The 14,415-nt window shown below is 37.0% G+C and overlaps 1 pseudogene; it reads left to right on the forward strand.

Annotated features, from left to right (window-relative positions):
• Positions 1–13,402: 13,402 nt before the first annotated feature.
• LOC120368505 (U6 spliceosomal RNA) lies at positions 13,403–13,500 on the forward strand (annotated as a pseudogene).
• Positions 13,501–14,415: the final 915 nt, after the last annotated feature.

Consider the following 14,415-nt stretch of genomic DNA (forward strand, 5'->3'; position numbering starts at 1 on the left):
TCATAGAGACATCTATAAATGATACTGTACCCAACGGCTATGATCAGACTCCAAATTTGATTATGTGTAAACTGGTAAATAAAACAGAAAAAGTGCCAAACTTAATTAACATGGTGAACAGTAAATGGATTTAGTGGATTTTATATTCTAAATGAACCAACATTTAACAGGCGCATAAAGCAAATGCAGTATTTTCCCTTGCGTCACTCACACTGGTGACTAACGACAGCATGCAACAATTGATTTTAAACATTTTCAAAACTGTGGGTATGTTGTTCTCCACTTAAGTTCATCACTGATGACACCATACGGCTCCATTAATGAAGAAGCCAGGCCATGCCAGGATATTAACATGAATCGAGAAGAGAATTCCTTGTCACCAACCAGAGCCTGCTCATTTTTTTGTTCCTCTGGGCTTAACACAAAAAGCTTCTCTCATCATTCAGATTTCTTTTCTAGTTTGAGGCATTTTCCAGGATTCTATTTTTGTTCAAATGCTTGAGGAGTAGTGAGTTCTGTTCTGGGCTTTTGGTTAACAGTCTCTTTCATGCCTGCATAGATCACTGATAGGAAATTAGCAAGGATTGCAAATGCCAGTATTCTTCAATTTGTGACTCAGTTGCAGGAAAAGTATGCACTCAACCACATCAACTAATATTTGCAAGGTGGTGTTGGGTAACAGCAAAGAGCACAAGCTCGGGAGCGCAGTGCTGAGAGCAAGTCAGTCCCTGTTTTCTCACTGTCACTTTGGCCAGCTTAACCTTTCTGCCTCTCTGTTGCCTCAATTGCTAAAGGAGGATAAGTATAAGGTTATTCTTAAGATTAAATAAGTTAATATGTATAACTTAAAAATGTATGCTCGTCAGCCGGGCGAGGTGGCTCATGCCTATAATCCCAGCACTTTGGGAGGCCGAGGCGGGTGGATCACGAGGTCAAGAGATCGAGACCATCTTGGTCAACAAGGTGAAACCCCGTCTCTACTAAAAATACAAAAATCAGCCGGGCGTGGTGGTGCGTGCCTGTAATCCCAGCTACTCAGGAGGCTGAGGCAGGAGAATTGCCTGAACCCAGGAGGCGGAGGTTGCGGTGAGCCGAGATCGCGCCATTGCACTCCAGCCTGGGTAACAAGAGCGAAACTCCGTCTCAAAAAAAAAAAAAAGTATGCTCGTTAAGATGATTATATTTCATAATTTGTAGTTACTCAGAGGAAATTTTGATCGTGTAACACTATAACTGTTTTCTCTATTCCCAACAGCAAACATACCTGATTTATTTATGCTCCTGGTTCTTAAAATTGGCTTCACATTGGCATCACCTGGGCAAATTTTAGAAATACTCCTAACTGGCGTAGGCTGCAAAGCAAGCATGAGGTTTTTCAAAACGTCCGATGTTATTTGAATGTGCATCCAAGTTTAAGAACCACGATCTTGCCGGGCGCTGTGGCTCAAGCCTGTAATCCCAGCACTTTGGGAGGCTGAGGCAGGTGGATCACGAGGTCGAGAGTTCGAGACCATCCTGGTCGACATGGTGAAACCCCGTCTCTACTAAAAATACAAAAAGTTAGCTGGGCATGGTGGCGCGTGCCTGTAATCCCAGCTACTCAGGAGGCTGAGGCAGGAGAATTGCCTGAGCCCGGGAGGCGGAGGTTGCGGTGAGCCGAGATCGCGCCATTGCACTCCAGCCTGGGTAACAAGAGCAAAATTCCGTCTCAAAAAAAAAAAAAAAAGAAAAGAAAAGAAAAACTGAATGCTTCAAAGTGATTGAGTTTGGCCATAATCAGTGACAAAGTTGTTAGTGTATTTAGTGACCCAAGAGGAACCGTTTTCTAAATAAAATTTTGAGACAGTTATGAACAAATAGACACAGGATTGACTCTAGGTACAATTATGAAGCTGACACTTCTTCCTTTTTCCAGCAGCTCATCTACATAGGTGATAGGGTGCCGGGACTGTCTTAAGCCCTTAAGCCTTCTGGATTTTCCCATTGTCTTTCTTCATCAAAACATATCCGTCTTGTGTTCTGATTACAAAGGTTATTCATCTCAGCTCTACGTTTAATAACGAATCAAACTAACGTGTTAATATGTCAAGAGGTGCAGAGATAATTCGCTGACATTGACTGACGGTTATGGGACTTACCAAAGTCCTTCCAACGTGATTTTTCCAAAGAACCGCAAACGGACACGACAACCAAACCCGTGAAGAAGTTGCTTCCTCACACTGGGGTTGCTTGTAGTGCTTAGAACTGGTAGGAGAGCTTTTTCAAAACATATGCTGTGTCGCTATGCACACAGGATGTATTACTATTCCCGGAGATGGGATTTTCCAGATAATTTAAATACAACCCCTTTCCCTCCTACCGGGGATTCTCGGTCCGGATTGCATATTAAAATTGCCTTGTGAGATTTTATTACGTACAGATGCCAAGGCTTCCCCTAATCCAATTAAGCGAGAGCCTCTATGACAGCTGGGAATCCATGTGTTTTAAATGTTCCCCAGGTCATTCTAATATGCAACTGAGGTCAAGAAGCCCTGCCTCATATTGAGGGGAAAAAAAGCATAAATCATAAGGTCACTGAGTTTGTGAGGAAAACGGAATACACAATTCACCATAAAATAAATAGAACCTTTTACACTGTCAGTTTTACAATACGTATTTAGAAACGTCCCACTTTTAGCCAACTGAAGTTAGAAACAGCCTACTGTAAGAGCAGGCTTTGAGAAAACACAGATCGGTAGATCCCGCCAAGCACTTTTTAACTTTTCTCAATGTTGCGATTGACATTCACTGAAATAAGGCTTATTTCTTCAGCGGTACTACGGGTATGCAGTATAGCAAGCTCTTAGGCGTTATAATAGCATTTTTAAACAAAATAATGATTGAAAATAGAGTTCTTTCTTTTATTTGGCTTTTTGTTTGCTATTCTGAAAAGCTGGAAAGAAAAATGCCCTGCAGACATTCTGAAGTTTTCTTGCAACATTTGATCAACTAGAGAAGGGACTATGTCCTAAAGTAATTGCAGAATCTGCACAGTTCGAGCCCAGAACGGAGCTCAGTATTTATCGATTGGCTGACAGAAGATGAATCGCTTTACATGTTTATTTCCATTTCTAAGATATTTTAATTATATAATTTTTAAATACATATATTGAAATAAGATGCATATGTATTTGAATACTTTGATTTTAGAAAAGCAATATAAATCTTCAGAAAACATTTACTTATGATGACAAATGTTTGTCAGTCTCAAAGAGGTAAATCTGAAAGAGAACAAAGAACTAACGCATACAGAGTAAAAAATATTATGGAACAGTTATTCCCAAAATATTTCGAATTTTAGATTTCAGAAAATTTTTGATATCTAGAAAAAAATTAGTTGTTACTCATCTCAAAAAAAAAAAATCCTTATTCCAAAGAAGCACTCTACTAATAAACAAAATAATGCAAGGTTGAAATTGTGAGTAGAGTAGGGATTTATCAACATGGTTGGATTATAGAAGTAACTGCGATAAAACCATATCCCTCCATCCCATCAATTATGACTGAAGTGCCACCGCTGCTGCTAAGCATGGCTTTAAGCCTTGATCACTTGCAGCAAATACTCCTGAGAAAAGTAGCAGTTCCCGTTAATTAAGGTAATTTTAACAGGCTATGGCCTGAAAGCAGTTATTATGAAGAACAAGACAGGAGACTTCAGGATGCATCAAAGTTCATCTTTGTCCACTTTTCCAAAACTGAAATTGAAATTAGAGACTTATAGCCTCTCAGAATCAGTCTGTCCATCTGAAAAGATGCAAATAACATTATGCACGCTGGAAAGCGAATTACTTACAAGTAGATGTAGTTAAACATAACTTTTAGAGCTGAAAAGTTCATAATCAACCATATTTTTTACACAACTTTAAATATAGAAATAGAAAAGTCAAAGTCTGACTTTTGACAAACTTTCTTAAAGACTTTACAGAATGCCATGGGCTAGTCTATAGTAAATATGAGAATCACATTTTAAAATTTCAATACATTTTAAGATAACATAGGTCTTTAACATGTGACCTCTAAGTTGGTAATACTGATGATGTCTTTAATAGTGTATTGTCTTGCACTCATTTTAATTTATTTAACTTTTCGGTAATGTTTTATTTTGTTTGCAATTTTGCGATAGCTAAAGTAATATGCAAAGAGATTTCACACACTGGGGTCTGTGGGGGGGTGGACTAGGAGAGGGAAAGCAGGGAGCAGGGAGTTGGGGAGGGATAGCATGGGGAGAAATGCCAGACATAGGTGATGGGGAGGCAGGCAGCAAATCACACTGCCATGTGTGTACCTATGTAACTATCTTGCATGTTCTTCACATGTACCCCCAAACCTAAAATGCAATTAAAAGAAGATATTGTAAACACAGTATAATATTATGTACATTATAAATATACCATTTATTATAAATATTTAAGTAATTACATGTAATATTAATATTATTGGTATTATATTTGTGATTAGATAGAATATAACTAATAGTATACATAATTAAAACACAAAATATAAGTATGTAAATGCATAAAATTAAAGCATTTTCACTATATGTATTATTTGTAGCAAGTAAGTTTTTATATTAATATTCTAATACTAATTCTACCCTGAACTTGTAATACAAGTTTTTTTTATTTAAAAAGTGGTTAAGAAGCACTATATGCAACAAGTTCACATAAATTTCTTTAGAAGTAAAATTAAATTTTAAATAGAATGCTTTAATTCAGATTTTGTATTTTAGTGATATATACCAAAATGGTTTTTGTAGAATATGTAAATTTACTGAAACACAATTAAAACAGATAAATGAAACATAATTTATTATGAGTTTAAGAAACACTTTCAATTCTTTAATCTCTGCTACTATATTCACAATCTCGGTCAGTGAAAACGCATGCAGCTCTCCTTTTGGAAATTGCGTGTGAAATTGTTTCTCACTTGTTTAGTAGCCACTAATATGCTGTTCATTTTTTCCGTAGTTCTGCCTTGTTATCAACAAGTTTCTAAAATCTCAAAGATACCTGCGAAAAGATGAAAAACACCATTAATCAGACCAATTTTAGAATATCGATTTTATTACATTTTGGAAGCACAAAGCAGAAAGACAAGTTGTTAAACTAATGCTTAATCTAAATGATTATTTTATATTAAAATACTGATACCACGGAAATAAGAATAATTGCCCAGAATGTTCGTGATTAAACAGGAACATCAAACATATTTAATCCAGCTGCTTCCAGCTATACTCCAGCCACGTAAGGTATATATGTCTACTTTTCTCTGCTTTAAGGCGTACTTGAGAAGTGTGGCTTGTCCCCTTCCCCTTGCTCGTTGAACTGTCATTTATATCTCTTATCTTGCATTATACACTGAGAATGTGCTTCTCTGATTAAATTCACCAAATGACAAGAACTTATTACAAACCCAGCGTTTTGAAATGTGTACATTCAAAGGGATACTCAAGGATAAGACGCTGTCATTGAGAAAAGAAGGAAAACATAGTAATTTTCATAGTTTATAGACTCAGTATGCATATAGGACAGATGCACATGCATTTTTATAAACTTCACAATTGTTCCCACAAGCAATCGAATAATTGCCAAGCATGTATGGGATGGGGCAGAGGCTGGGGTGCTAGAGTCAAGAGCAGATACTACCTTAAGGCAAGAAACTAACTTTTGCTCTTAAAATAGAGAGGAAGGGGACAGGTTTCTCTATTTGGAACACCTTGAGTAAAATCATATTGTTACTAATCATCAGGGTCTGAGAAACATTATAAGAGCGGAAATTATGGCTTACCAAAGATTGCACAAGAGTCAAGATGAAAACAAAAGATTATTTCTAAGTTCTAAAACTAAGAGACCAGCAGACCAAAGACAAGAAAAGTTGGAGCTAAAAGTGTAAGTTTAGGTTTCCATATGCTGATTTTTCAGTTCCTTTTGGCAGCCAGAGGAAAATGAAGAATCGTATTATAACTTGCTCAACATGAGAATGAGGACAGAAGATCACTGCCATCGTTTCTGCTACTAGGAAAAACGCAGTAGCTAAAATACTTAATTATTGTTTTGACCATAGCCTCTCTTCTTTCAGTGCAAAACATAGAGCAATGCATGGTCTCTACCTTTTGGTAGAGGACCCTCCTCAATTTCGGCACCTTCAGGGGATGGAGTTGAACTCGGGGGCACTGAACCAAGCCTCCTTCCAATATTTTTTTTTATAGGCTTGTTTTCCCTCACTCACCACAAGGTCTCTTCTTTCAAGAGTTTTGTAATTCAAGAACATAAACTTTACTCCAAGGATGCGAGGTCTAAAACTTCAAAATGAAAGGGCGCATAATCACACTTCTGTCTTTGCGCTGCCTGAAAAAATGGCCTGATCCAAGCTCCCTACCAAGACAGAAGTAAAATCATAAAAGTTTCCTACATTTGGCCACCTCTTATCTTTCAGAAATGTAGAGTATTGTGGATAAAAACCGTGCGCATGTGATTCAGGCTAAGCTCAGACTTGTGTGGTCAGAGAAACCCAAACAGTAACCAGAAATCATTAAAAGGCATTCACGTCATTTAAACATGTCCTTTTCCAAATGGCAACAGGATGGAAAAATACCTCAAAAACCACAGATCATCTTACATTCTATATCTCCACCTGTCTTAGTTCTTTTTGTGCCACTATAACACAGTACCACAGACTGGATAATTTATAAACAAAAATTCATTGGCTCATCGTTCTGAAAGCTGAGAAATCTAAGTTCAAGTCAATGGCAGGTTCCATGTCTGGTGAGGTCATTCTCTTCTTCCAAGATGGCATCTTTCAGGCTACATCCCCCAGAGGGAAAAAAGAATGAATCCTCACAAGGCAAAAGTTGGAAGAACCCAGAGCATGACAGAGAGCAAGATGGAGCCAAACTCACCCTTTTATAATGGCACCAACGCTACCCATGAGAGTGGAGGCTTCACACCCTAACCCCTTTTACAGATTTCCACCCCTTCATTCTGTTACAATGAAAACTAAATTTGAACATGAGTTTCAAATGATAGTTTCTCTCTGTAACTCATTCTTCCCCACGTGACTAGCAGCAGCTTCCTTTCTGATACGCTTAACTCCCAACCAAGCCCTCTACTCAGCCCAAACACCTCATGAGGGCTTTGCCTTTTCTTTCTCTCTTATTTTCCTTCAATCCATTATTTTTTCTCTTCTCAAAGTAAATACCCTAGTTTTTCCTTTTCAAGTTGTTTTTATTCATTGGCCCAAATTAGCATGAATAACAAATTTGTTAATAACAAATTAACAAGAATGGAAAGAATTCTCCTTAGCAGTTAGAGGCAAGCAGAAAAGAAGGGACAAGCATGTACACATTAATTTTTTTTTTGTTCCCATCACATGTAAATGTTTAGTTCCAAAATAGTTTGTTGTCATGATGTTTTATTTCTCAAACTCCAAGCTCTTTAAAAGACAATTAGAATTCGTATGATGTCTCAGGATCATTTTCCTTTAGGATCCCTTGGACTCTTCGAATCAGTGCGAAACTGAATAAAAATCTCCACCGTTTTGTGACGCCACAGAGATCTCAAGAGTTCTCAAGGTTGGACATGCCGAATTCTTTGAGGCTTCTCTGGCCCCTTAGAAGAAATGCTGGGACACAGTGCAATGCCAGGTGCTCAGGGGTCTGTGGCCCCAGCATTACCACCCACCAGAAGGCAAGCATGAAATTCCTGTCTGCTTCGGGAACTCATAAGCTGACATCTCCAGGTTTCCTCTTTTTCGCATGAAAACTTCATTTTTGTACTCTTTTGCTTTTAATAGATAAGAAGTTTGATTTCACGATTAATCAAAATTTATAAAAATTTGTTAAGTGTTAGAATACTACCAAAAAAGGATAACCCTATAAAAATATAGATTACACTCCTTTTTTTCTAGAATGTTCAAGAAATTTTAGATTATTGGTAGCTGAACATCAAGCTAACCATAATCATATTATTTTATTGTTTACTGGTTTCAGTTACATGAAGTTTAATAATATGAAAATGACAATGTGTTCAAAAAATTTCAAGGTATCCTTTGGTACCTAATGGGACCTTAATAAATATTCATAAATGAATCATTCTTCAAGAAACTATGTTATTGAAAGAAGTTGCAGATAATATTCCCTTTACTGGAAAACTAAAACGCTGTATTTTTGAAAAACAAAGATTTGCTTACAAATTTGCTCTTAAGAAAGTGTCCAAGGCCGGGCGCAGTGGCTCACGCCTGTAATCCCAGCCCTTTGGGAGGCCGAGGCGGGTGGATCACGAGGTTGAGAGATCGAGACCATCCTGGTCAACATAGTGAAACCCCATCTCTACTAAAAATACAAAAAATTAGCTGGGCGTGGTGGCGCGTGCCTGTAATCCCAGCTACTTAGGAGGCTGAGGCAGGAGAATTGCCTGAACCCAGGAGGCGGAGGTTGCGGTGAGCCGAGATCGCGCCATTGCACTCCAGCCTGGGTAACAAGAGCGAAACTCCGTCTCAAAAAAAAAAAAAAGGAGTCCAGTGTCAGGTGATTTATTTGAATAATGTTTCCTATGATAATAGTTGTGCACATTTTAATAACTGCTATACATGTATTAAGGAGTGCCACCCAGGATAGTGAATTCAGAGGATTGGAGATTGTAACTACAGTAGAATATATGCTTTCTGTTCAGCCATCAACCCGTCTAGCACTATTTCATTTGTGTGATACGCAACTATTCATTATACCTGCTTAACTGTTTATTCAGCTAAGTAAAGAGAGATCAAGCTAAGTAGCACAAAGTGGCTTCAAATTTTACTCAAGTGCTAGATAGCTTTAAAGACATTAGTGAATTCTAACTACATAGTGGATAACATTTACATGAAATAAATGAAAATTATTCAGAATGAATGAATTTATATTTAAAGCATATTATATATCACTTATGAGAAATGCCGCATACTTAAACTGGGATGAGAGAAATTTTGAAATAAAGTTTCTTATTTCTAGATAGCTGTTTTGTGCATGCATATGTTTAATAGCATTATAAAATATCACTTCTAAGTCACCCCATTATATTTGCAGACAGCATGTTCTTCAGTCACAAAGTTATGATTCATATATATCAAGTCACTTAGCATTGCTGGCAAGTGTTGCCAGCCTGAAATATAAAACAGAGAGGATAATAAAACTTTAACAAGCAGCAATAAAACTAATGAAATATAATCTCAAATATACTACTCTAATTCATCCCAAGAGGAAACACAATCACCCAGTCCTAAGGATGAGGAAATGGAGCCAGCTCCATAAAAACGCATATTCATCACAGTAACATGGATCGTTGTAGAATTGGAAGTAAAAGAAAATCCGAGCCGGTTATAGTAGTGTAATTATCATGGCCAAATAGAAGAGGGTGACGGGATGAAGCAACAGTTCGCATATGCTTATTTTGGCTCCATAGTTAAAGCTATTGAAATGAAAATGTTGATATTATTTTTAATGACGACAATCTTTCATGCTGAGGATAGAGAAATTTCATGATAGTACTAAGCAGCATCTAAGAAGTGAGGGCTGACCTCCAAGACCAATAGGTAAGTGGGTCACAAGTTTATTTACATACAGTTTACATGTGCCTGTAATAACCATGCAATCTATTTCCAAATAACTTCAGATCGATGTTTATTACTGTGTCCCTTGAGGTTGTAATTTGATAATTGTGCATTTCCCCCTTATTTCCTATAATTCCCATCTGTCTTTGAGAAACTAGAATTCCAAATTTAAGAAACAGACAGCAGAGAGGAGAGAGAAAAGGAAATGAAAGCAAGGAGGCAGAGGAAGTGGGTAAGAGGAAAGGTACGACTTGTGAGTCCTTTCTCTGTGGTTTTGATTTTTTGCACACATGGGTGATTTAATCCAAACAAAAGAGAACAGACTTACCCAAAGATAAAATTAGAATCAACGAGATTTCCTTTTTTTTTTTTTTGATAGACAGTCTCTGTGATTCTGCATATGGTATCGTTTGTGCATACAATAAAGGGAAACAGATCGATAATTGTCCATTCTCAGAAGCATCCACAGGACAAGTAGGAGTTCTGTGCTCAGTTTTCCACTGCCAGAAGATTTTTTTTTTTTAATTACAGGAATTTGTATCAATAACTCATTTTCCCAAAAATGCTCAGGAAACACATCATGTCAAGTAGGGTCAAACAATGAAGACAGGATATGCAACTTTGCTTAGGTATGTTTAAGATAAGCAGAAGTAATGTAGAAGAGAAAGATGGTGTACCGATATTATATGGGCATTTAAAATTTCTATTATTCAAAGGGCAACCTCAAAAGACTGGTAGAAATATTTTCCCCATATAATGAATTGTTGGACAATATGATTACCTGCCCCAGGCAGAATTAACTGAAGCATTGTTAAAAACTTGAACAAGCTGCTTAAAAACACAAGAATGGAAAGACATGAGGTGTCATGAAAAATATATGAATAATAAGAATACATTTTTTCCGTCCCTACATTTTATGAGTACAATATGGATTGCAAGATTCAGCTCTTTTTATAAATAATCAAAAATATCTTATTTACTTTCTGTTGCCTCATTTCTCCTTTAAAATATGTGTACTCCTACCTATTGATTTTATTTCACTTTGGTTAATAGGAGTGCAAGCATTGATCTGAAAATTGTCCCCTTCTAAAAGGTAATTCCCATTATTTTCCGGTTGTCTTGAAATGTTAATATCTAGGTTACGTTTTTTTTAGCATTAAAATAGTTATTTAGTTTATTACTAACCTCTGAGGGATGTCTTGAGAATAATAGAGTGGAAAAACACTGTATAGAAATTATTATTTTTGTAAGAGCTATGTAAATTAGTGGGGGGTTAATGCTACTTTTCCCTACTGATTTTAATATATGCCTGGCCATTCTTTCAACTAAAATAAAACCAAAGCAATGTCGTTAACATACACCTGCTTTCACTGAATGGTAACAATTCTATCAGTCTGCGGTGAAAGGGAAAAATCTCAATAACCAGGTCATAAATTGACAATGTTTTCAACAGGAAAGATGGTCCGTGGAATAGGAGAACTGAGTTTGGACACATTAGTGAGTCTGTCTGTTGTTTGTTTTTTCCAAGACCGAGTCTTGCTCTGTCACCCAGGCTGGAGTGCAGTGGTGCAGTCTCGGCTCACTGCAACCTCCACCTCCCGAGTTCAAGCAATTCTCTTGCCCCAGCCTTCCAAGTAGCTGGGATTACAGGCACCGGCCATCACACCCGGCTAATTTTTGTATTTTTAGAAGAGACAGGGTTTCACCATGTTGGCCAGGCTGGTCTTGAACTCTGGACTTCAGCTGATCCACCCGCTTCAGCGGGGACTACAGGCCTGAGCCGCCGCGCCCCGCCACATGTTAAGTGGGTACTTTGGGTCATTGCACAGTCTGAAGATTGATTTCACTTTGCTTTCATTTATAAGACATTCATGTACTGCCATCGTGTGGTCAACCAAGCACACACCAGCTTATTTGAAATGGTATGAAAAGTCAAAAAAAAAAAAAAAAAAGACTGTGCTGTTTGTTTTGGTTCATAATGATAGCCTTAATCTTGTCAAAAACAGCTTGGCCAAAGAGCCGGAATATAGCATAGATGTAAACCCAAGCACTTTTATTTACCAGAGGACCCAGGCAGTGTGTATTTGAAGTCAGAACAAAAAGTCAATCTAGCTGAGAAAACCACAGGAGGAAATAATATTTCTTATTTCCTGTTTAATATTCTGGATATCTCATGTAGCAGATTTATCAAAAGTTCAAAGTTGTGTTTTTAGGTAACTTTTTTCAAAATCATGCCTTACAGTTAAAATGATATTTTATAACACTAGTGCCTTTTTAATGAAACTTCAAAAAGCTGTGCACATAAATGGACAAATGTAAGTGCCCACACAGGGGAAGTCAAAGCAATTTAACTGAGCATGTTAAACACGCAGCACAAGATCGTACTTTTCTCATTTAGATAATTTCACCTGCTTTCAAGAGCACAAAATCAAATGAGGTCCAACTTCCTTCTACTTAACTTTTAGTATCATCTCTAACACTGAGGGCGGGTATAATCATTCAAATCATGATCATGATGAAATTATTTAATGGATTCATATCTTATAAATTAAGATCTTTCTTCCAGTCAGAACATGAAAACCAAAAGCTCAATTTGATAATAGAGTGACTCCGGATTCAAACACAAAAGTTCTTATATTGTAAACCCTTAAATTTGTTTCTAGAAATAAAACCTTTCCACATCATTTAAATACAGCAAAAACTATAGGGAAGCATAATTCTATTAATTCACCTTAGAAAGTATCAGATGAGCTGATGAATTTTTTTGCTTTCAACTGATAGTGTTAGAGAGACAAATAACATCATTTCAACTGTTATGTCTTTATTTACTGTTTCAAGAAATGCCAAATGCTTTTCAAAATATCTCAGAATATAAGATTTGAATACACCAATAAACTTCATGAGACAAAATCCTAATTTACTTTCCTTCTTTCCCTTTTTTATTAAATACTCACCACAAATTTCTTATTAGATGAAAGATTTAAAAAATCAACAAACATAAAATCAGCCTAAACATAACTATTAATCTAAATTTTGGTCTTAAACTATCACTAATTTTGTAACTTTCTTCCACTTCCTGCATGTTCATGAGTTTATAATACTCATATAAAATAATTTTTCTCTCATGACCTTTAATAGGAAACAAAGATATTTGTACATGAGAGAAAAGAAAAAGAAATGAGCTAATAAGTAAACATCTTAATGAAGAAAGAAAAAATATATTGAATAGAGGTGAAGATTATCCAGTCTAAAGATTAGATATGCACTTTTTGCAGAATCATGAGTTTCTCTTATGAGGAAAAAAAAAAACAAACTCAGTAAATAGACATAATAAAACAGGTAGAAGTTTAGCCAAATTTTGACACTCTTAAAAGACTTAATAATTAAGAAAGATGGGGCCATGATTAAGACCAGTCTATGCATTATTTTATTGCCTGCCACTCCCAGAAAAATGTTATTTAGTTACCATAGATTTGGTTCAATAGGAGTGTCTTAGAAGCTGCCTATGGTAGGGCTACAAATGAAAGTCTCCTAAATCCTTAACCCTCATGAAGAGATGACAGACAACCAGAAGATCTAGCTACAGGCAACATCAAAGAAGGGACACCGATCAGATTCACAAATACAAGTCTGTGTTCTAGGGAGGAGGAAGAAAGGAGGCAATCTTAGTCCATATTCTTTTGACTGCAAGTACAGAAATTCATTTGAGATAGTTTATGCAAAAAAGGGTATTTCTTCTATAGGAATAAGTGTATAGTGCTACTCAAAACATGATCTAGTGCTCGCCTTGGCAATACATACACTAAAATTGGAATGATACAGAGATTACGTGACCCCTGTGCAAGGATGACACATTCTAAAAATTTATTAATATTCAAAAAGATGTAAAGATCATGATGGAATTTGGTATAAAAATTGAGATGAAGCATTTAGAAAGTTGTGAGCACTTTGAGAAAGCAGTTTTTTGCCTGCTATTGTTTAATAAAAAGGCATGTCTCTGTGTGATTCCTATGGCGACTGTAACACATTACCACAAACTTCCCGGCATCAGAGAAATTTATTCTGCCACAGTTCTGGATGCCACTCCAGCCATCCTCTTTGAAGGAGGGCCTTGAGCTAGTGAAGGATCTTTGCCAGCATAAGCAGACAACAGGAAACGCTTGCAATCTGCGACCGCCATGCCTCCCAGGATGGTCACAAGCGAATGACTCATCGGGGTGGAAGTGCAGAAGCCCAACTCCTTTGCCTTCAGTCGGGACAAACAGTGCATTGTAATTTACATTCCAAAATTCCCTGCTGGGTCAGCCTGGCATCACTCGTGGCTGAAGTGGTATCTTTGCTTCTTACTTTCCTCCCCTGACTCCCTTGTCAATTTCAGCCGGAGCACTTCTTTAATCAATTACTTGCATGTGAATCCCTTGCCTGACATCTTATTTTGGAGAAACTGACCTAATACAAAGCGTTATCTTTCAGATGCCTTGTTTAATGTTTCCTTAGATTGGAGAACCCAACCTAAGACAAAGACTGTCTGTAAACAAAGAGCAGTATGAGCAGCCAATCCCCCTTGAAGAACTGGAACCAAATCATCCCGCTCTCTCTCCAGGTCACTGGAGCCTTATGGTGGCTCTGTTTCTTCCTGCCTGTCTCTTTTATTTTTGTCTGTGCCCACATCCATCTCTGCTTTATGGCAGCTAAGCATAGCTTTAAATCTAACTCTTCTGTTTCAATTCATGACTTCCTTTCGTGTCATGAAGTAACTTTTCACAACCTTTTTAAGAATTTGAAAATAGT

The sequence above is a fragment of the Saimiri boliviensis genome, chromosome 18, assembly GCF_048565385.1.
Source record: "Saimiri boliviensis isolate mSaiBol1 chromosome 18, mSaiBol1.pri, whole genome shotgun sequence".
Classification (NCBI taxonomy): Eukaryota; Metazoa; Chordata; class Mammalia; order Primates; family Cebidae; genus Saimiri; species Saimiri boliviensis.